The sequence below is a fragment of the Salmo trutta genome, unplaced genomic scaffold (genome assembly GCF_901001165.1).
Source record: "Salmo trutta unplaced genomic scaffold, fSalTru1.1, whole genome shotgun sequence".
NCBI classification, from domain to species: Eukaryota; Metazoa; Chordata; class Actinopteri; order Salmoniformes; family Salmonidae; genus Salmo; species Salmo trutta.
Genome location: NW_021822362.1, coordinates 516,055 through 538,145, shown reverse-complemented (window position 1 = coordinate 538,145; position 22,091 = coordinate 516,055). Strand labels below are relative to the sequence as shown.

Below are 22,091 nucleotides of genomic sequence, written 5' to 3'. Positions count from 1 at the left end.
GATACATTTAACATGTGATTAAAGCATTGAAGTGACAATATATTTACATGGAGTAAAATGGGACCCTGTGAGTTCACACACACCATCACAGAGCATGACTGTAGTTCTGAGAGGTTACGTATCACTACACAGTGGATTCTACGAATACAGCTTGATGATGAAGAGTTAATTATTTTAGTTTAGAGTTTAGGAAATGCTGCATTACGTCTACACCATAGAGAACCAAGGGCTCTCTATGGTCAGGGCGTGACAGTACCCCCCCCCAAGGTTGCGGACTCCTGCAACAAAACCTGAAACCAAATGGGGAGGGTAAGGGGTGATTAGTGTCGGTGGCGGCTCCGGTGCAGGTCGTAGCCCCGCTCACACCCTGGATCCGGCCATCACGCCGGGCAGAACGCCGTGCCTGGACTGGGCACCGGCGCAAAGGAGGGCTCTGGCCATGGAGCTGGGTTGGACTCCGTGCCTGGACTGGGCACCGGCGCAGAGGAAGGCTCCGGCTTTGGAGCGGGACTGGACGCCGTGCCTGGACTGGGCACCGGCGCAGAAGAAGCCTCCGGCCTGTTGACTGTCGCTGGAGTATCCGGACCATTGACCGTCGCCGGAGGTTCCGGACCGTTGACCATCGCTGGAGGTTCCGGACCGTTGACCGTCGCTGGAGGTTCCGGACCGTGGACCGTGGCTAGAGGTTCCTGACCGTGGGACCGTAGCTGGAGGTTCCGGACTGTGAATGCGCACTGGAGGCCTGATGCGTGGAGCCGGTAACAGGTTGGCACCGTACTGGTGACATGCACTTCTGCTAATTCCTCTCATCCGGTATCTCTCATTAAACTCCTCTATCGACTGCCAGACGGTCTCTGGCTCTCCTCCTCTGCCCAGCCGACCGCCCCATGGTGCCCGCCCCAAAACAAATCTTGGGGTTTCTGTGGCACCGGACTGTTTCCCCGCTCCTCAGGGCGAGTGCGGGGAGCTGACACGGCTTTGGAGCGGGACTGGACGCCATGCCTGGACTGGGCACCGCGCAGAGGAAGGCTCCTGCCATGGAGCGGGACCGGACGCCGTGTCTGGAATGGGCCACCGGCGCAGAAGAAGCCTCCGGCCTGTTGACCGTCGCTGGAGGTTCTGGACCGTTGACCGTCGCTGGAGGATCTGGACCGTTGACCGTCGCTGGCAGTTCTGGACCGTTGACCGTCGCTGGAGGTTCCGGACCGTGGACCGTCGCTGGAGGTTCCGGACTGTGAACCGTCGCCGGAAGCTCTGGACTGTGAACCGTCGCCGGAAGCTCTGGACTGTGAATGCGCACTAGAGGCCTGATGCGTGGAGCCGGTACAGGTGGCAACCGGACTGGTGACACGCACTTCAGGGCGAGTGCGGGGAGCTGGCACAGGGCGTACCGGACTGGGGGGATTCACCAGATTGCTAACCGGATCCTCTGGTCGTATGTTGAGCAGAACACACTTGCACAACATCTCTCTCATCTCTCTCCCAACTTCTCCATTGCCTCCCTGACCGTCTCTTCCCTCTGATCAGCCGCCAGCTCCATGTGCCCCCCCCCCAACAAAAAAAATCTTGGGGTTCCTGTGGCTGCCGTCCCCGGCGCCGTCGCTGTCCCCCTGTGCTCCTTGGCGACTCCTGCTAAGGAAGGGTCTTGTGTTCTCTCATGTCCAAAACTCCTTTACCACATGTACACGCTGCTTGGTCCTAGAACACCCCTTAGTCACGCCCTGACCTACTACACCATAGAGAACCAAGGGCTGTCTATGGTCAGGGCGTGACAAGATGCAAGACGGTGTATTGCAAAAAATGACTGATCATGTGCACAGGTGCGCTTCACAACTGCTACAACGTGATAGCTGCAGGACATAAACAGCAGAGAAGTTAGGTCTAACTCTTCACACTGCTACAAAGTGATAGATGCAGGACATAAACAGCAGAGAAGTTAGGTCTAACTCTACATACTGCTACAACGTGATAGCTGCAGGACATAAACAGCAGAGAAGGTCTAATGTTTCATACTCTTAGTAGTTTAACCCATTTCACCTTGCACACCATCGATGGCCATGTATAGTTATTTTAATCTCTACTGTCTCAGTGAGGAGAGTTATTCAGAGATATGTATTAGAATGTATGTCTGCATCTATCTCAGAGGTTTTTCAGTGGCGATAACATTCACACCATTTGAAACTCTGGCGGTCCACTTCCTGTTAAACTTTAAGCAGTGGTTTAAACTGACACTCTGATATGATGTTGACACCAGCAGCAGGATGAACAGTAGATAGCTCAATGCAAGACGGAGCACTCACAATATTACCTACTGTCTCCTGAGTGACATGGACACCAGAGAGAATAAATATTCTCATAGATGTCTTCTTTTTTTCAGAGAGGGCCTAATGTCTACAATTACTCACACTTCTCCTTCCCTCTTTCTCATTCTCTATCTACATCAAAACAAGCAAACACTACCAACTCTCTGTTTATCAGAGGACAGTATGGTGTCACTAAGTACAGAAGTGTGAATGAGTGTAAAAACAGCTCTGTGTGAGAGTCAGCGTGTAAGATGCTTCTTACTGGAAAAAAGGAAAACGACTTACTGTAAATTGCATGTTGATCATTTGCATGAGACCTGGCTCGGATTAGAGTACTACACTTCTCAAGGGTGTGTCTGGGGAGTCCTGTGTGTAATTCCTCCCTTCCTTCACCAGTAATAAGGGTTGTGCTGAGGAGTCCTGTATGTAATTCCTCCCTTCCTTCACCAGTAATAAGGGTGTGTCTGAGGAGTCCTGTATGTAATTCCTACCTTCCTTCACCAGTAATAAGGGGTGTGTCTGAGGAGTCCTGTGTGTAATTCCTCCCTTCCTTCACCAGTAATAAGGGGTGTGTCTGAGGAGTCCTGTGTGTAATTCCTCCCTTCCTTCACCAGTAATAAGGGGTGTGTCTGAGGAGTCCTGTGACATTGGGGTGAATTCCCTGTGTGCCCCGCCTATCTGACTCCCATTGACGCCAACACCTCTGGATGTTTCACATTAACATTTGTATCAGTTTGTATTGACCTCAGGACACCGGTTCACCTCCTCAGGACGCCGGTTCACCTCCTCAGGACGCCGGTTCACCACCTCAGGACGCCGTTCACCTCCTCAGGACGCCGGTTCACCACCTCAGGACGCCGGTTCACACCTCAGGGACGCCGGGTTCCACCACATCAGGACAGCCGGTTCACCACCTCAGGACTCCGGTTCACCACCTCAGGAAGCCGGTTCACACACCTCAGGACTCCGGTTCAACACCTCAGGACTCCGGTTCACCTCCTGAGGACGCCGTTCACCTCCTCAGGACTCCGGTTCACCACCTCAGGACGCCGGTTCACCACCTCAGGACGCCGGTTCACCACCTCAGGACGCCGGTTCACCACCTCAGGACGCCGGTTCACCACCTCAGGACTCCGGTTCACATTCACCACCTTCAGGACTCCGTTCACCACCTCAGGACTCCGGTTCACACCTCATGAAGCCGGTTCGCCACCTCAGGGAACTCCGGTTCACCACCTCAGGACTCCTGTTCACCTCCTCAGGACGCCGGTTCACCACCTCAGGACCGCGGTTCACCATCACACATTGAATTCAGAAGTATTTAGACCCCTTGACTTTTTCCACATTTTGTTACTTTACAACGGCAGGGTAGGGGCGGCAGGGTAGCCTAGTGGTTAGAGCGTTGGGCTAGTAAACCGAAAGTTTGCAAATTCAAATCCCCGAGCTGACAAGGAACAATCTGGTTGTTCTGCCCCTGAGACAAGGAAGTTAACCTACTGTTCCTAGCCCGTCATTGTAAATAATATTGTTCTTAACTAATTTGCCTAGGGATTTATTGGCAAGGGAAACACATGTTACATTGCCAAAAGCAAAGAGGAATGCGAAATGAACAACAGACAACATTAGTAAACATTACACTCACAAAAGTTGTAAAAGAATATAGACGTTCAAAAGTTATATTATTGACTATGTACTGTGTTGTAACAATGTGCAAATAGTTTAAGTATGAAAATAACAGATAAATATAGGCTGTGATGGTGTTTGTGTTCCACTGGTTGATCACGTTCTGGGTCACAAGTCTTGCCGCTGTGGTGACACACACCTAATAGATATGGGAGTTTCTCTCTCTCTCTGTGCGTGAGTGCGTGCGTGCGTGCGTGCGAGAGAGAGAGGAGAGAGAGAGAGAGAGAGAGAGAGAGAGAGAGAGAGAGAGAGAGAGAGAGAGAGAGAGAGAGAGAGAAGGAGGAGGAGAGAGGTTGAAAATGTGTGTGTGTTCTTAGTTACCATCCATGTCATCAGTCATATCCCTTTGACTAGCTGTTATCAGTCATATCCCCAGACTAGCTGTTATCAGTGATATCCCCAGACTAGCTGTTATCAGTCATATCCCCAGACTAGCTGTTATCAGTCATATCCCCAGACTAGCTGTTATCAGTCATATCCCAGACTAGCTGTTATCAGTCATATCCCCAGACTAGCTGTTATCCATCATATCCCCAGACTAGCTGTTATCAGTCATATCCCCGGACTAGCTGTTATCAGTCATATCCCCAGACTAGCTGTTATCAGTCATATCCCCAGACGAGCTGTTATCACCTGTTGTATTCGGCACTTGTGACAAATAACATTTGATTATTCCCACCCACCTGGACCTGTAACACATACGTAATACAATAATAGAAAAAGCATTGTCACTTTAATACCAATCACCTTGAATTAGAATCATGAAAGTCAGTGAAGAGGACCGTGGTTAGAAGACAGAACAAAGAATAAACATGGGTAATGTAGTTGACAAAACCCCAGTGAAAAGAAACAACAGCAAAGTAGGTGTTATATAACAGCATTTTATTACTGCTACCCTCACACCCACATTGACTTACAACACTTTACTTTAACACTTGGAGTAGCAAATGGTTGTTATCATCATTCATTGTAAGCATGGTTTTTATTCAAGCAAAAGATTAAAAAGTGAAAGCCACACACACTTCACTTCTCCAAAGATACATTTCATCTGGAAAGTTATATTCCTTTACTACAAAAAACATACACACCCTTAATAAAATAATAGTAATAATATAATGTAAAACCTGGACAACATTTATAAAATAATAGTAATAATATAATGTAAAACATACACATCACCACTATGTTGATGGTTGTTTGCTCCAATCCACATCAGTACAAGTTAATCTCTGCACTCCGGACTGCACATCCCACACCAGACAAGAGTTATTATGATACAATCCAGATATTAACCTACTGTAGCATGGGAGAGTAATCTACAGTAGCATGGGAGAGTAATCTACAGTAGCATGGGAGAGTAACCTACAGTAGCATGGGAGAGTAACCTACAGTAGCATGGGAGAGTAACCTACAGTAGCATGGGAGAGTAACCTACAGTAGCATGGGAGAGTAACCTACAGTAGCATGAGAGAGTAACCTACAGTAGCATGAGAGAGTAACCTAGAGTAGCATGGGAGAGTAACATGCAGTAGCAAGGGAGAGGTAACCTACGGTAGCATGGGAGAGTAACCTACAGTAGCATGGGGGAGTAACCTACAGTAGCATGGGAGAGTAACCTACAGTAGCATGGGAGAGTAACCTATAGTAGCATGGGAGAGTAACCTATAGTAGCATGGGAGAGTAACCTATAGTCGATGGGAGAGTAACCTACAGTAGCATGGGAGGGTAACCTACAGTAGCATGAGAGTGTAACCTACAGTAGCATGGGAGAATAACCTACAGGTAGCATGGGAGGGTAACCTACAGTAGCATGGGAGAGTAACCTACAGTATCATGGGAGAGTAACCTACAGTAGTATGGGAGAGTAACCTACAGTAGCATGGGAGAGTAACCTATAGTAGCATGGGAGAGTAAACCTATAGTAGCATGGGAGAGTAACCTATAGTAGCATGGGAGAGTAACCTATAGTAGCATGGGAGAGTAACCTATAGTAGCATGGGAGAGTAACCTACAGCAGCATGAGAGAGTAACCTACAGTAGCATGGGAGAGTAACATGCAGTAGCATGGGAGAGTAACCTATAGTAGCATGGGAGAGTAACATACAGTAACAGGGGAGAGTAACCTACTGTAACAGGGGAGAGTAACCTACAGTAGCATGGGAGAGGTAACATGCAGTAGCATGGGAGAGTAACCTACAGTAGCATGGGAGAGTAACCTACAGTAGCATGGGAGAGTAACCTACAGTAGCATGGGAGAGTAACCTACAGTAGCATGGGAGAGTAACCTACAGTAGCATGGGAGAGTAACCTACAGTAGCATGGGAGAGTTACCTACTGTAGCATGGGAGAGTAACATGCAGTAGCATGGGAGAGTAACCTACGGTAGCATGGGAGAGTAACCTACTGTAGCATGGGAGAGTAACTACAGTAGCATGGGAGAGTAACCTACTGTAGCATGGGAGAGTAATCTACAGTAGCATGGGAGAGTAACCTACAGTAGCATGGGAGAGTTACCTACTGTAGCATGGGAGAGTAACATGCAGTAGCATGGGAGAGTAACCTACGGTAGCATGGGAGAGTAACCTACAGTAGCTGAACAGTCAACTCAGCCATATGGGAGAAAAACCTACAGTAGCTGAACCGTCAACTCAGCCATATGGGAGAATAATCTACAGTAGCTGAACAGTCAACTCAGCCACATGGAGAAATAACCTACAGTAGCTGAACAGTCACTCAGCCGTATGGAGAATAACCTACAGTAGCTGAACAGTCAACTCAGCCATAGGAGAATAACCTACAGTAGCATGTAGCTGAACAGTCAACTCAGCCATATGGAGAATAACCTACAGTAGCTGAACAGTCAACTCAGCCATATGGAGAATAACCTACAGTAGCTGAACAGTCAACTCAGCCATATGGAGAATAACGTACAGTGGCATGTAGCTGAACAGTCAACTCAGCCATATGGAGAATAAACCTACAGTAGCTGAACAGTCAACTCAGCCATATGGGAGAATAACCTACAGTAGCTGAGCAGTCAACTCAGCCCTATGGAGAGTAACCTACAGTAGCTGAACAGTCACTAAGCCATATGGAGAATAACCTACAGTAGCATGTAGCTGAACAGTCAACTCAGCCATATGGGAGAATAACCTACAGTAGCATGTAGCTGAACAGTCAACTCAGCCATATGGAGAATAACCTACAGTAGCTGAACAGTCAACTCAGGCCCTATGGAGAATAACCTACAGTAGCTGATCAGTCAACTCAGCCATATGGAGAATAACCTACAGTAGCTGAACAGTCAACTCAGCCGTATGGAGAATAACCTACAGTAGCTGAACAGTCAACTCAGCCCTATGGAGAATAACCTACAGTAGCTGAACAGTCAACTCAGCCATATGGAGAATAACCTACAGTAGCTGAACAGTCAACTCAGCCATATGGAGAATAACCTACAGTAGCTGAACAGTCAACTCAGCCAAATGGAGAATAACCTACAGTAGCTGAACAGTCAACTCAGCCATATGGAGAATAACCTACAGTAGCTGAGCAGGAACTCAGGATTCATTTCCTTTGAATTTGAGTCCTTAGCGGTGAATTACTACGACAATAAAGATAACAGTCCTTCTGTTATCAGTTCATTGTATTGTTTATTGCATATGTTTTGTTATTTTATTATAATGTATAATACATTTGTATTGCTATATATTGTATGTACTTGACAAGGTAAATAGACTGAGCAGAAAATAGTTTACGATTTGATAGTACTTATCATAATCCTTTTTAGCAGTTGAGAGCACCGAGGATGAATCTTATTTCTCACAGATCCATTTGTATTTATAGGAACAGTCATAGTCCCACCATTCTCCTTTGTCTGATGTCCAGGAGTAGAAATACACACAGTTCTCAGCTCCTCCACCATTAGGCTCTCCACTGTACCAAGACCTGTAGGAGAAACAACACATAGAATCAGGCTGTCCACTGTTCCAATACCTGTAGGAGAAACAATACATAGAATCAGACTGTCCACTGTTTCCATACCTGTAGAACAAACAACACATAGAATAAGACTGTCCACTGTTCCAATACCTGTAGGAGAAACAACACATAGAATCAGGCTGTCCACTGTTCCAATATCTGTAGGAGAAACAACACATAGAATCAGGCTGTCCACTGTTCCAATACCTGTAGAACAAACAACACATAGAATAAGACTGTCCACTGTTCCAATACCTGTAGGAGAAACAACACATAGAATCAGGCTGTCCACTGTTCCAATACCTGTATAAGAAACAACACATAGAATCAGACTGTCCACTGTTCCAATACCTGTAGAAGAAACAACACATAGAATCAGGCTGTCCACTGTTCCAATACCTGTAGGAGAAATAACACATAGAATCAGGCTGTCCACTGTTCCAATACCTGTAGGAGAAACAACACATAGAATCAGACTGTCCCACTGTTCCAATACCTGTAGAAGAAACAACACATAGAATCAGGCTGTCCACTGTTCCAATACCTGTAGGAGAATAACACATATAATCAGGCTGTCCACTGTTCCAATACCTGTAGGAGAAACAACACATAGAATCAGGCTGTCCACTGTTCCAATACCTGTAGGAGAAACAACACATAGAATCAGGCTGTCCACTGTTCCAATACCTGTAGGAGAAACAACACATATAATCAGGCTGTCCACTGTTCCAATACCTGTATGAGAAACAACACATAGAATCAGGCTGTCCACTGTTCCAATACCTGTAGAAGAAACAACACATAGAATCAGGCTGTCCACTGTTCCAATACCTGTAGGAGAAACAACACATATAATCAGGCTGTCCACTGATGCAATACCTGTAGAAGAAACAACACATAGAATCAGGCTGTCCACTGTTCCAATACCTGTAGGAGAAACAACACATAGAATCAGGCTGTCCACTGTTCAAATACATGTAGAAGAACAACACATAGAATCAGGCTGTCCACTGTTCCAATACCTGTAGGAGAAACAACACATAGAATCAGGCTGTCCAGTGTTCCAATACCTGTAGAAGAAACAACACATAGAATCAGGCTGTCCACTGTTCCAATACCTGTAGGAGAAACAAAACATAGAATCAGGCTGTCCACTCTGAACCTACTACTCCAGACAGTGATGTCATAGTGACACATAATTTCATGAATGTCTTACTTTGTGGTCAGTGGTGTGTCGTCCACCCATTTCCAGGTCCCCTCAGTAACAGAGTCAGTCAGACCAATCCAGACATAGCTCTTTCGTCCACATAACCAATTGACTAATGTCTGTCATTGTGGAAGAGATTCAACATTGTTAATACATAGCCATTACTATGTGTCTCTCTCTCTCTGTCTCTAACTCTCAATTCATTTAATTTCAATTTAAGAGCTTTATGGGAAACATATATTAAACTTGCCAAAGCAAGTGAACTAGATAATTAACAAGGTGAAATTAACAATACAAATGAACAGTAAACATTATACTTAGAAAAGTTCCAATACAATAAAGACATTTCAAATGTCATATAATTTGCACATAGTTAAAGTACAAAAGGGAAAATAAATAAACATAAACATTGTTTTTGTTCTTCACTGATTGCCCTTTTCTTGTGGCAACAGGTCACAAATCTTGCTGCTGTGATGACACACTGGAATTTCACCCAGTAGATTTGGGAGGTTACCAAATTGGGTTTGTTTTCAAATTCTTTGTGGGTCTGTGTAATCTGAGGGAAATATGTGTCTCTAATAGGTTCATACATTGGGCAGGAAGTTAGGAAGTGCAGCTCAGTTTCCACCTCATTTTGTGGGTCAGTTTACACATAGCCTGTCTTCTCTTGAGAGCCAGGTCTGCCTACGTCGGCCTGTCTCAATAGCAAGGCTATGCTTTCCTTGAGTTTGGGTCAGTCAGTGGTCAGGTATTCTGCCACTGTGTACTCTCTGTTTAGGGCCAAATAACATTCTAGTTTGCTCAGTTTGTTTGTTCATTCTTCCAATGTGCCAAGTAATTATCTTTTGTTTTCTCATGATTTGGTTGGGTGTAATTGTGTTGCTGTCCTGGGGCTCTGCGGGGTCTGTTGTGTTTGTAAACAGAGCCCCAGGACCAGCATGCTTAGGGGACTCTTCTCCAGGTTCATCTCCCTGTAGGTGATGGCATTGTTATGGAAGGTTTGGAATCGCTTCCTTTTAGGTGATTGTAGAATTCAATGACTCTTTTCTGGATTTTTTCTGCTCTGCATGCATTATTTGGTGTTTTACGTTGTACACAGAGGATATTTTTTAAAGAATGATGTATGCAGAGTCTCAATTTGATGTTTGTCCCATTTTGTGAATTCTTAGTTGATGAGCGGACACCAGACCTCACAACCATAAAGGGCAATGTGTTTCTATAACTTATTTAAAAAAATCCTGATCCTAATTGGTATGTCCATTTTATGTTCCTTTTGATGGCATAGAAGTCCCTTCTTTCCTTGTCTCTCAGATCGTTCACAGCTTTGTGGAAGTTACCTGTGGCGCTGATGTTTAGACCGAGGTATGTATAGTTTCTTGTGTGCTCTAGGGCAATGGTGTCTAGATGGAATTTGTATTCATGGTCTTACTGAGATTTATTGTCAGGGCCCATGTCTGACAGAATCTGTGCAGAAGATCTAGGTGCTGCTGTAGCCCCTCCTTGGTTGGGGACAGAAGCACCAGATCATCAGCAAACAGTAGACATTTGACTTCAGATTCTAGTATGGTGAGGACCGGGGCTGCAGACTGCTCTAGTGCCCTCGTCAATTCGTTGATATATATGTTGAAGAGGGTGGGGCTTAAACTGCATCCCTGTCTCACTCTCTCTCGCTGTCACCCTCTCTCTTTGTCACACACCTGTTTCTCTTGGCTGTTGATGACCACCAGTTCTGCTCCTCTATTTCTGCAGTCCTGTCTGCTCTCCTCCCAGGATTTGGACTCAGTAGAGACGTAGTAACAACTGCTACCAAGCTTCTTCCATCCTTGAGGACACACTGTAAGTTGAACATTTCTTGCTTTAGTCACTTTAATACAACATTGAATTAAGTATCAATCAAACACTCAAGGAAGACACTAACTAATGGACGGTTTGGAAGCATCATTTTTCATTTAATATAAGTTAAATTCCTTTCTGTTAGTGACATGTGAACTGATACAGAGACTGTCAAACAGAACAGTCATGAGACTATTTGACTCACCTTTCTCAACTGAAGATTGTTTCAGACGTTCTATCTCTTTCTGTAGCTGGTCTCTCTCTTCGGTCAGGGTGTTGTTGCTGGTCTGTAGCTGGTCTCTCTCTTTGGTCAGGGTGTTGTATTGGTCTGTAGCTGGTCTCTCTCTTTGGTCAGGGTGTTGTATGTAGTCTGTAGCTGGTCTCTGTCTTTGGTCAGGGTGTTAATCTGGTCTGTAGCTGGTCTCTCTCTTGGTCAGGGTGTTGTATGTAGTCTGTAGCTGGTCTCTCTCTCTGGTCAGGGTGTTGTAACTGGTCTGTAGCTGGTCTCTCTCTTTGGTCAGAGTGTTGTATCTGGTCTGTAGCTGGTCTCTCTCTTTGGTCAGGGTGTTGTATGTAGTCTGTAGCTGGTCTCTCTCTCTGGTCAGGGTGTTGTAACTGGTCTGTAGCTGGTCTCTCTCTTTGGTCAGAGTGTTGTATCTGGTCTGTAGCTGGTCTCTCTCTTTGGTCAGGGTGTTGTATTTGGTCTGTAGCTGGTCTCTCTCTTTGGTCAGGGTGTTGTATGTAGTCTGTAGCTGGTCTCTGTCTTTGGTCAGGGTGTTATATCTGGTCTGTAGCTGGTCTCTCTCTTTGGTCAGGGTGTTGTATGTAGTCTGTAGCTGGTCTCTCTCTCTGGTCAGGGTGTTGTAACTGGTCTGTAGCTGGTCTCTCTCTTTGGTCAGGGTGTTGTATTTGGTCTGTAGCTGGTCTCTCTCTTTGGTCAGAGTGTTGTATGTAGTCTGTAGCTGGTCTCTGTCTTTGGTCAGGGTGTTAAATCTGGTCTGTAGCTGGCCTCTCTCTTTGGTCAGAGTGTTGTATCTGGTCTGTAGCTGGTCTCTCTCTTTGGTCAGGGTGTTGTATTTGGTCTGTAGCTGGTCTCTCTCTTTGGTCAGGGTGTTGTATGTAGTCTGTAGCTGGTCTCTGTCTTTGGTCAGGGTGTTAATCTGGTCTGTAGCTGGTCTCTCTCTTTGGTCAGGGTGTTGTATTTGGTCTGTAGCTGGTCTCTCTCTTTGGTCAGGGTGTTGTATGTAGTCTGTAGCTGGTCTCTGTCTTTGGTCAGGGTGTTAAATCTGGTCTGTAGCTGGTCTCTCTCTTTGGTCAGGGTGTTGTATGTAGTCTGTAGCTGGTCTCTGTCTTTGGTCAGGGTGTTGTATCTGGTCTGTAGCTGGTCTTTGTCTTTGGTCAGGGTGTTAGAACTGGTCAATTGGTTTCTCTCTGCAAAATAATTCAATCAACAACCAAGGTAAAAGTGAAAAGTTATCAGACATGACCAGGTTCGGGGTCAATTGACTGGAATTTAAATGGAATTGAACCCTGGTCATTACACCACTGATGATGAAGAATGTTTGAGTGAGAACATATCAACTCACGGTAGAGTAACAGGCCTATGATCCCAGCCAGTAGAACACACAGCAGCCCCAGACACACTGCAGCAGCTCCAGAGTATCTCTTCCACCACTGACAAAACACTGAAGCACAAACTATTACCATAAGAATTTGCTCTTTATCGTCTGTGTTTGTGTTCATTTGCTGTTTGAATCAGTGAGGGAAATTGACAAGGGACAGAACACCAGAACTGAGTTCCAACACCTCATATTTTCTACTGCTTGAGTTCCAGAACCTCTTACAGAATATTGGCTTTAACATATTGCCGAGGTCAGGCACCCAAAATGAGTACTGGCACCTATTTCTGTCCAAATCAAATCCAATGTAATTTGTCACATGCTTCATAAAACAACAGGTGTATGCTAATATTGAAATGTTGACTGACGGGTAATTTCCAACAATACAGAGAGAAATAAATAGAAATACTGACAAGGATTAAATAACGAATAACATGAACAAGTAAAAATAACATGGATATATACAGGAAGTACCGGGTAATAATATATATACAGGAAGTACCAGGTCATAATATATATATACAGGAAGTACCAGGTAATAACATGGATATATACAGGAAGTACCAGGTAATAACATGGATATATACAGGGAGTACCAGGTAATAACATATATACAGGAAGTACCAGGTAATAACATGGCTATATACAGGAAGTGCCAGGTAATAACATGGCTATACACAGGGAGCACCAGGTAATAACATGGCTATATACAGGGAGTACCAGGTAATAACATGGTTATATACAGGGAGTATCAGGTAATAACATGGCTATATACAGGGAGTACCAGGTAATAACATGGCTTATAGTTGGAGTACCAGTACAGAGTCCATGTGCAGGGGTATGAGGTAATAACATGGCTATATACAGGGAGTACCAGGTAATAGCATGGCTATATACAGGCAGTACCAGTACAGAGTCGATGTGCAGGGGTACGAGGTAATCAGAAAGTGAATTTTCCACATTTTGTTGTGTTACAGTCGAAATAAAATTAAAATAATTGTCACTGGTCTGGAATTAAGTTTTTAGAAATGTTTACAAATTCATTAAGAATGAAAAGCTGAAATGTCATGAGTCAATAATTATTCAACACCTTTGTTATGGCAAGCCTAAAAACATTCAGGAGTAAACATGTCACATAATAAGTTGCATGGACTCACTCTGTGTGCAATAATAGAGTTTAACATGATTTTTGAATGACAACCTCATCTCTGTACCCCACACATACAATTATCTGTAATGCCCTCAGTCGAGCAGTGAATTTCAAACACAGATTCAACCACAAAGACCAGGGTGGTTTTCCAATGACTCGCAAAGAAGGGCACCTATTGGTAGATCTATTTGGTAGGTTTTATCCCCATCTCTTCATTCTAAGACTCAATCATGGACACTCTTACTTACTGTTGTGGCAGTTTCGGTGATGTATTGTTGTCTCTACCTTTTTGCCCTTTGTGCTGTTGTCTGTGCCCAATAATGTTTGTACCATGTTTTTGTGCTGCTACCATGTTGTGCTGCTGCCTGTTGTGTTGCTACCATGCTGTGTTGTTATGTGTTGCTACCATGCTGTGTTTTCATGTGTTGCTACCATGCTGTGTTTTCATGTGTTGCTACCATGCTGTGTTTTCATGTGTTGCTACCATGCTGTGTTTTCATGTGTTTGTTACCATGCTGTGTTGTCATGTGTTGCTGCCATGCTGTGTTTTCATGTGTTGCTACCATGCTGTGTTGTCATGTGTTGCTACCATGATGTGTTTTCATGTGTTGCTACCATGCTGTGTTTTCATGTGTTGCTACCATGCTGTGTTTTCATGTGTTGCTACCATGCTGTGTTTTCATGTGTTTGTTACCATGCTGTGTTTTCATGTGTTGCTACCATGCTGTGTTTTCATGTGTTTGTTACCATGCTGTGTTGTCATGTGTTGCTACCATGCTGTGTTGTCATATGATTCTACCATGCTGTGTTTTCATGTGTTGCTACCATGCTGTGTTTCATGTGTTGCTACCATGCTGTGTTTTCATGTGTTGCTACCATGCTGTGTTTTCATGTGTTTGTTACCATGCTGTGTTGTCATGTGTTGCTGCCATGCTGTGTTTTCATGTGTTGCTACCATGCTGTGTTTTCATGTGTGCTACCATGCTGTGTTTTCATGTGTTTGTTACCATGCTGTGTTGTCATGTGTTGCTACCATGCTGTGTTGTCATATGATGCTACCATGCTGTGTTTTCATGTGTTGCTACCATGCTGTGTTTTCATGTGTTGCTACCATGCTGTGTTTTCATGTGTTTGTTACCATGCTGTGTTGTCATGTGTTGCTAACATGCTGTGTTGTCATGTGTTGCTAACATGCTGTGTTGTCATGTGTTGCTAACATGCTATGTTGTTGTCTTAGGTCTCTCTTATGTAGTGTTGTGTTGTTGCTCTTGGCGTGATGCGGGTTTTGTCCTATATATATTGTATTATTATATTACATTTTAATTTTTAATCCCAGCCCCTGTCCCCACAGGAGGCCTTTTTCCTTTTGGTAGGCCATCGTTGTAAATAACAATTTGTTCTTACTTAACGGACTTGCCTAGTTAAATAAAGGTTAAACAAATAAAAACAAATAAAGATAGGTCAACAACAAAAAAGCAGACATTGAATTTCCCTTTGAGAGGTGAAGTCATTAATTACACTCTGGATGGTGTCAATACACCCAGCCACTACAAAGATACAGGCGTCCTATTGGTAAAAACTAAACATAAACACCCAGTCACTACAAAGATACAGGCGTCCTTCCAAACTCAGTTGCCGGAGGGGAAGGAAACCGCTCAGGGATTTCATCATTGAGGCCCAATGGAGACTTTAAAACTGTTACAGAGTTTAATGGCTGTGATAGGAGAACACAGGGGATGGATCAACAACAGTGTAGTTACTCCACAATACTAACGTAATGGACAGAGTGAAAATAAGGAAGCTGTATATAATACAACATGTTCCTAAACATGCATCCTGTTTGCAACAAGGCACTAAAGTACTACTGCAAAACAATGTGGCAAAGCAATTAACATTTTGTCCTGAATACAAAGTGTTATTTTTGGGGCAAATCCAATACAACACATTACTGAGTATCACTCTCCATATTTTCTCAGGATAAAAAAAAGAAACTGACTGTATTTAATCACAGGCAAAATCCTGGAGGAAACCTGGTTCAGTCTGCTTTCCACCAGACACAGAGAGATGAATTCACCATTCAACAAGACAATAAACTTAATAAACACCAGTTTGCAGAGATATAGTTTTGACCTAAATCGGCTTAAAAATCTATGGCAAGATTTGAAAATGGTTGTCTAGCAATGATCAACAATGAATTTGACAGAGCTTGAAGAATTTTGAAAAGAATAATGGCAGATATTGTACTCTTAGAGACTTACCCAGAGACTCACAGCTGTAATCGCTCTTAGAGACTTACCCAGAGACTCACAGCTGTAATCGCTCTTAGAGACTTACCCAGAGACTCACAGCTGTAATCGCTCTTAGAGACTTACCCAGAGACTCACAGCTGTAATCGCTCTTAGAGACTTACCCAGAGACTCACAGCTGTAATCGCTCTTAGAGACTTACCCAGAGACTCACAGCTGTAATCGCTCTTAGAGACTTACCCAGAGACTCACAGCTGTAATCGCTCTTAGAGACTTACCCAGAGACTCACAGCTGTAATCGCTCTTAGAGACTTACCCAGAGACTCACAGCTGTAATCGCTCTTAGAGACTTACCCAGAGACTCAACAGCTGTAATCGCTCTTAGAGACTTACCCAGAGACTCACAGCTGTAATCGCTCTTAGAGACTTACCCAGAGACTCACAGCTGTAATCGCTCTTAGAGACTTACCCAGAGACTCACAGCTGTAATCGCTCTTAGAGACTTACCCAGAGACTCACAGCTGTAATCGCTCTTAGAGACTTACCCAGAGACTCACAGCTGTAATCGCTCTTAGAGACTTACCCAGAGACTCACAGCTGTAATCGCTCTTAGAGACTTACCCAGAGACTCACAGATGTAATCGCTCTTAGAGACTTACCCAGAGACTCACAGCTGGTAATCGTTCTTAGAGACTTACCCAGAGACTCACAGCTGTAATCGCTCTTACAGACTTACCCCAGAGACTCACAGCTGTAATCGCTCTTAGAGATTTACCCAGAGACTCACAGCTGTAATCGCTCTTAGAAATTTACCCAGAAAGACTCACAGCTGTAATCGCTCTTAGAGACTTACCCAGAGACTCACAGCTGTAATCGCTCTTAGAGACTTACCCAGAGACTCACAGCTGTAATCGCTCTTAGAGACTTACCCAGAGACTCACAGATGTAATCGCTCTTAGAGACTTACCCAGAGACTCACAGCTGTAATCGTTCTTAGAGACTTACCCAGAGACTCACAGCTGTAATCGCTCTTACAGACTTACCCAGAGACTCACAGCTGTAATCGCTCTTAGAGATTTACCCAGAGACTCACAGCTGTAATCGCTCTTAGAAATTTACCCAGAAAGACTCACAGCTGTAATCGCTCTAGAGACTTACCCAGAGACTCACAGCTGTAATCGCTCTTAGAGACTTACCCAGAGACTCACAGCTGTAATCGCTCTTAGAGACTTACCCAGAGACTCACAGCTGTAATCGCTCTTAGAGACTTACCCAGAGACTCACAGCTGTAATCGCTCTTAGAGACTTACCCAGAGACTCACAGCTGTAATCGCTCTTAGAGACTTACCCAGAGACTCACAGCTGTAATCGCTCTTAGAGACTTACCCAGAGACTCACAGCTGTAATCGCTCTTAGAGACTTACCCAGAGACTCACAGCTGTAATCGCTGCCAACGGTAATTCTAACATGTACTGACTCAGTGGTGTGAATACTTATGTAAATGAGATATTCCTGCATTTCTTAAATGTTTGCACTGTGTCATTATGGGATATTGTGTGTAGATTTCATCCATTTTGAATACCAATACCTCGCCAGGCCAAATATATACACTTATTTCTTATAACATGGATATCTGAACAGTCTTTCTTTATGTCTATTATAGACGTGTTCGCGCAGTAGCGAACCTATAGGCATTCAGTATGTGACAGGTTCGTGATTCTGAAAGGACAACAACCGTAATTCCAGCGCACTCACTCATGTAGGAGAGGGGACTTTTTATAAAACAAAAAAGGCCAGTAGTGTAGTGGAGGGTATACGCAGGTTTTTCCGTGGGCATTGTTTATACTCACTTATTAATCCCTACTGATGTGTATCAAAGTAGTGTAGTGAAGGTATACGACTTATCAATTATGCAGTACAATAGAGAAATCATGCGCAAAATAGCCTACACATTCGCAAAGCACCTGAAATATATTAACATGCGCGCTGCCGCACACAGCCTACTTTCAGTGGAATATCATCCGCAGGGAGCAAGACCACGTAGTTTTCAACCGGTTTTCGCATAAAGCAGGTCACAAAAGAACGACATCGGTAACCGGTAGGGTAGGAAAGACGTTTCAACTCATGATATCTACCAGTAAATGCTAACTAAGGTAACAACGGGTATGTAAACCAGCTATTGAAAAAATGTTGTCCGAAGTGTTGGTTAGTAGGCTATTTGTGATGCGCAATATTGTCACCATGCACTGTTTCCATCAGGAGTGTAGACATTGATGCGCCTCTGTGGACAGAGGCCCACCCACTGGGGAGTCAGACCTTGACAGACCCACCCACTGGGGAGTCAGACCTTGACAGACCCACCCACTGGGGAGACCCAATCAGATTGATGTGCTTTAAGTATAGTTTTTTTTCTATTAAAAAAAGTTAGATTTTTAGTGAAAATCAGAAAAACACATAGGGACCATTACACCACTGGACAGATCTATACTCACTACACCACTGGACAGATCTATACCCACTACAACCACTGGACAGATCTATACCCACTACACCACTGGACAGATCTATACCCACTACACCACTGGACAGATCTATACCCACTACACCACTGGACTGATCTATACTCACTACACCCACTGGACAGATCTATACCCACTACACACTGGACAGATCTATACCACTACACCACTGGACAGATCTATACCCACTACACCACTGGACAGATCTATACCCACTACACCACTGGACAGCTCTACCCACTACACCACTGGACAGATCTATACCCACTACACCACTGGACTGATCTATACTCACTACACCACTGGACAGATCTATACCACATATGCTGAGCACTTGTTGGCTGCTTTTCCTTCACTCTGCAGTCCAACTCATCCCAAACCATCTCAATTGGGTTGAGGTTGGGTGATTGTGGAGGCCAGGTCATCTGATGCAGCACTCCATCACTCTCCATTCCGGTTAAGTGTGCCTTGAATTGTAAATAAATCACAGATGGTGTCACCAGCAAAGCACCCCCCCACCATCACACCTCCTCCTCCATGCTTCATGGTGGGAACCAGACATGTGGAGATCATCCATTTACCTACTCTATGTCTCACAAAGACATGGCGGTTGGAACCTAAAATCTAAAATTTGGACACGTCAGACCAAATTACAGATTTCCACCGGTCTTATGTCTATTGATCGTGTTTCTTGGCCGGAGCAAGTCTCTTCTTCTTATGGGTGTCCTTTAGTAGTGGTTTCTTTGCAGCAATTCGACCATGAAGGCCTGATTCACACAGTCTCTGGACAGTTGATGTTGAGATGTGTCTGTTACTTGAACTCTGTGAAGCATTTATTTGGGCTGCAATTTCCGAGGATGGTAACTCGAATGAACTTATCCTCTGAAAACACATTAATTAAGAAGGAAATGAATTCCACAAATTAACTTTTACCAAGACACACCTGTTAATTGAAATATATTCCATGTGACTACCTCATTAAGCTGGTTGAGAGAATGCCAATCGTGTGCAAAACTGTCATCAAGGCAAAGGGTAGCTACTTTGAAAAATCTAAAATATGTATTTGTTTAACACTTTTTTGGTTACTACATGATTCCATATGTGTTATTTCATAGTTTTCAAATCAAATCAAATTTATTTATATAGCCCTTCTTACATCAGCTGATATCTCAAAGTGCTGTACAGAAACCCAGCCTAAAACCCCAAACAGCAAGCAATGCAGGTGTAGAAGCACAGTGGGTAGGAAAAACTCCCTAGAAAGGACCAAAACCTAGGAAGAAACCTAGAGAGGAACCAGGCTATGAGGGGTGGCCAGTCCTCTTCTGGCTGTGCCGGGTGGAGATTATAACAGCACATGGCCAAGATGTTCAAATGTTCATAAATGACCAGCATGGTCAAATAATAATAATCATAGTAGTTGTTGAGGGTGCAACAAGTCAGTAACTCAAGATTAAGTGTCAGTTGGCTTTTTCATAGCCGATCATTGAGAGTATCTCTACCGCTCCTGCTGTCTCTTTTTTTGATGGCTTCACTATTATTCTGCAATGTAGAAAATAGTAAAAATAAAGTTAAACCCTTGAATGAGTTGGTGTGTCCAACTTTTGATTGGTACTGTAAGTGGTCACTTGGCAGATTTTTTTTTTAAATTGTCATGTACTTCCTGGGGTCTATATGAACAGATTTTATTAAGATTTCATGTTTCTAAAATGCTGTCAGTTTCACGTTAAATGCAATGTTTCACACACAAGTTGTTTTCAAAGAGATGGTTAACAACAGCAAACACGCTGCAATACCAAACACAGTTCCACTCAACAGATGATCATTTGAAACTTCTTGTTGAAAGTTATTCTTGGACGAAGCTAACAAATTAGCAACAGCATCCTCTTTGATAACACCTGCTGCAGCCGCTGCTAACAACAAAAGCTAGCTAGCTAGACCGTGGGAGAACTACTGCTCGCTGTTACACAGTGACCTGTTGGCCTACAAGGAGGCAGAAGTTTCCATAAATGTTTGTAAAAACGGTCCCACCCATTAAGTCAAAATGTGATTTGTTGATTCCACTGTCACTCCAAAAATGTTGCCCTAATACAGTTGAATGGCAGATACCTTTATCTAGCTTCTGATGGCCTAGCCAATGGCTGACTGAGCTAGCTAGATGTATCTCCCCAGAGACCAGCAAAGAACAATCCTTATTGGATCTTTTTTTCTCTTCAGTGTTTTTTCTCTTCAGTGTTTCTCTTCAGTGTTAACCCTGAAGAGATTTACAACCAAAGAGATTAAATGAGAACATCATAGAAAATAATAATATGATTTTATAAATCCTTAGCCCTTCTCTGAAGGCGTAGAAGTCACATTGTTCCCACTGTGTTTGGGTTAGTAATGATTTGTAGTGGACCTATTTTCCCCCAGAATGCAGTGTTTCACTATTCTGAAAGTCTAAAGAATCCATATGTTGTTGTAAAATATGAACACAGAAATACTGGACATTTTGAACTCCATATTATGGTTGTGATTTGACAAAATTACAATCATGGTCTTGAATTGGACTCGCATTGTTCTGGTCTCGGTCTTGACTCGGTCTCGCCCCCCCCCCCCCCCCTCCCGGTCTCGGTCTTGACCCGGTCTCCCTGGGTCAAGTATCTCTCTGTTTGGGGAGTGTGTGTGTGTGTGTGTGTGTATGTTGGGGTGTAAGTATGTGTCAGTATCTAGCATTATAACAGGATAAACTGTTACCTGAATGTTGATCACCAACTCCATCCTTCTTGCAGGGCATGATGGGTCTTTCTTTGTTGTAAATATGATCATCAATGTCAATGGTCTTTATTTCATTACGTTCTTCGTCTTCAAATCCATCATAGCGTCCCTTTCACATCTTTATACGCTTGTGCTCAAATGCAGTAACAGTAGACTCTTGTAACATCTACTCTTGTAACTTCTACTGTTGTAACATCTACTCTTGTAACTTCTACTGTTGTAACTTCTACTCTTGTAACTTCTACTCTTGTAACTTCTACTACTGTAACTTCAACTGTTGTAAAGTCTGCTGTTGTAAAGACTGCTGTTGTAACTTCTACTGCTGTAACTTCTACTGTTGTAAAGTCTGCTGTTATCTCAGTTGTAGGTTTGTGTCTGTTCTCTGCACAACTGGAGTCTCTGTGTGACTCAGTCTAATGTAAGAGACAGTTTTAACTGTCAACCTCATTAAAGGGGAAACTGTCTAACCAATAGTATGACACTAACCACCACCATGTGACAGCCCCACCTGTTTTGAGACCCACATTTGTAAAAAAAATTATATATATATATATATATATATATATATATATATATATATATATATATATATATATATATATATATATATCCCCCCTCCCCCAATTTATTAAAAAAAATATATATATATATTTTTTTTAATAAATTGGGGGAGGGGGGACTTGCATGTTATTTTGGCATTAATACGTGTCACATGTCAGTTTAAAATATATAATTGTGTTAATAAAGCCGCTTACAAACATGGTCTGTTTTTGTTTTCTTGAGTAAGGCAGCTACA

At 43.6% G+C, this 22,091-nt stretch overlaps 2 long non-coding RNA genes across 2 annotated transcripts in view; both read right to left on the bottom strand.

The window, feature by feature from the left end:
* The window catches only part of LOC115181972 (uncharacterized), a 28,401-nt gene extending 17,075 nt beyond the window's left edge, over positions 1-11,326 (bottom strand). The window contains exons 1-3 of the long non-coding RNA XR_003873582.1: positions 11,213-11,326; positions 10,872-11,008; positions 9,184-9,293 (exon numbers count right to left, since the gene is read on the bottom strand). This is a non-coding gene — a long non-coding RNA (uncharacterized LOC115181972). The remainder of the gene's footprint in view (positions 1-9,183; positions 9,294-10,871; positions 11,009-11,212) is intronic.
* A 972-nt stretch (positions 11,327-12,298) lies between these two features.
* LOC115181974 (uncharacterized) lies at positions 12,299-21,615 on the bottom strand. Its single transcript, XR_003873586.1, has 3 exons — positions 21,275-21,615; positions 12,594-12,692; positions 12,299-12,438 (listed from the first exon to the last, which is right to left on the bottom strand). It is a non-coding gene; the product is annotated as an uncharacterized LOC115181974 (long non-coding RNA).
* Between the last annotated feature and the right edge of the window lie 476 nt (positions 21,616-22,091).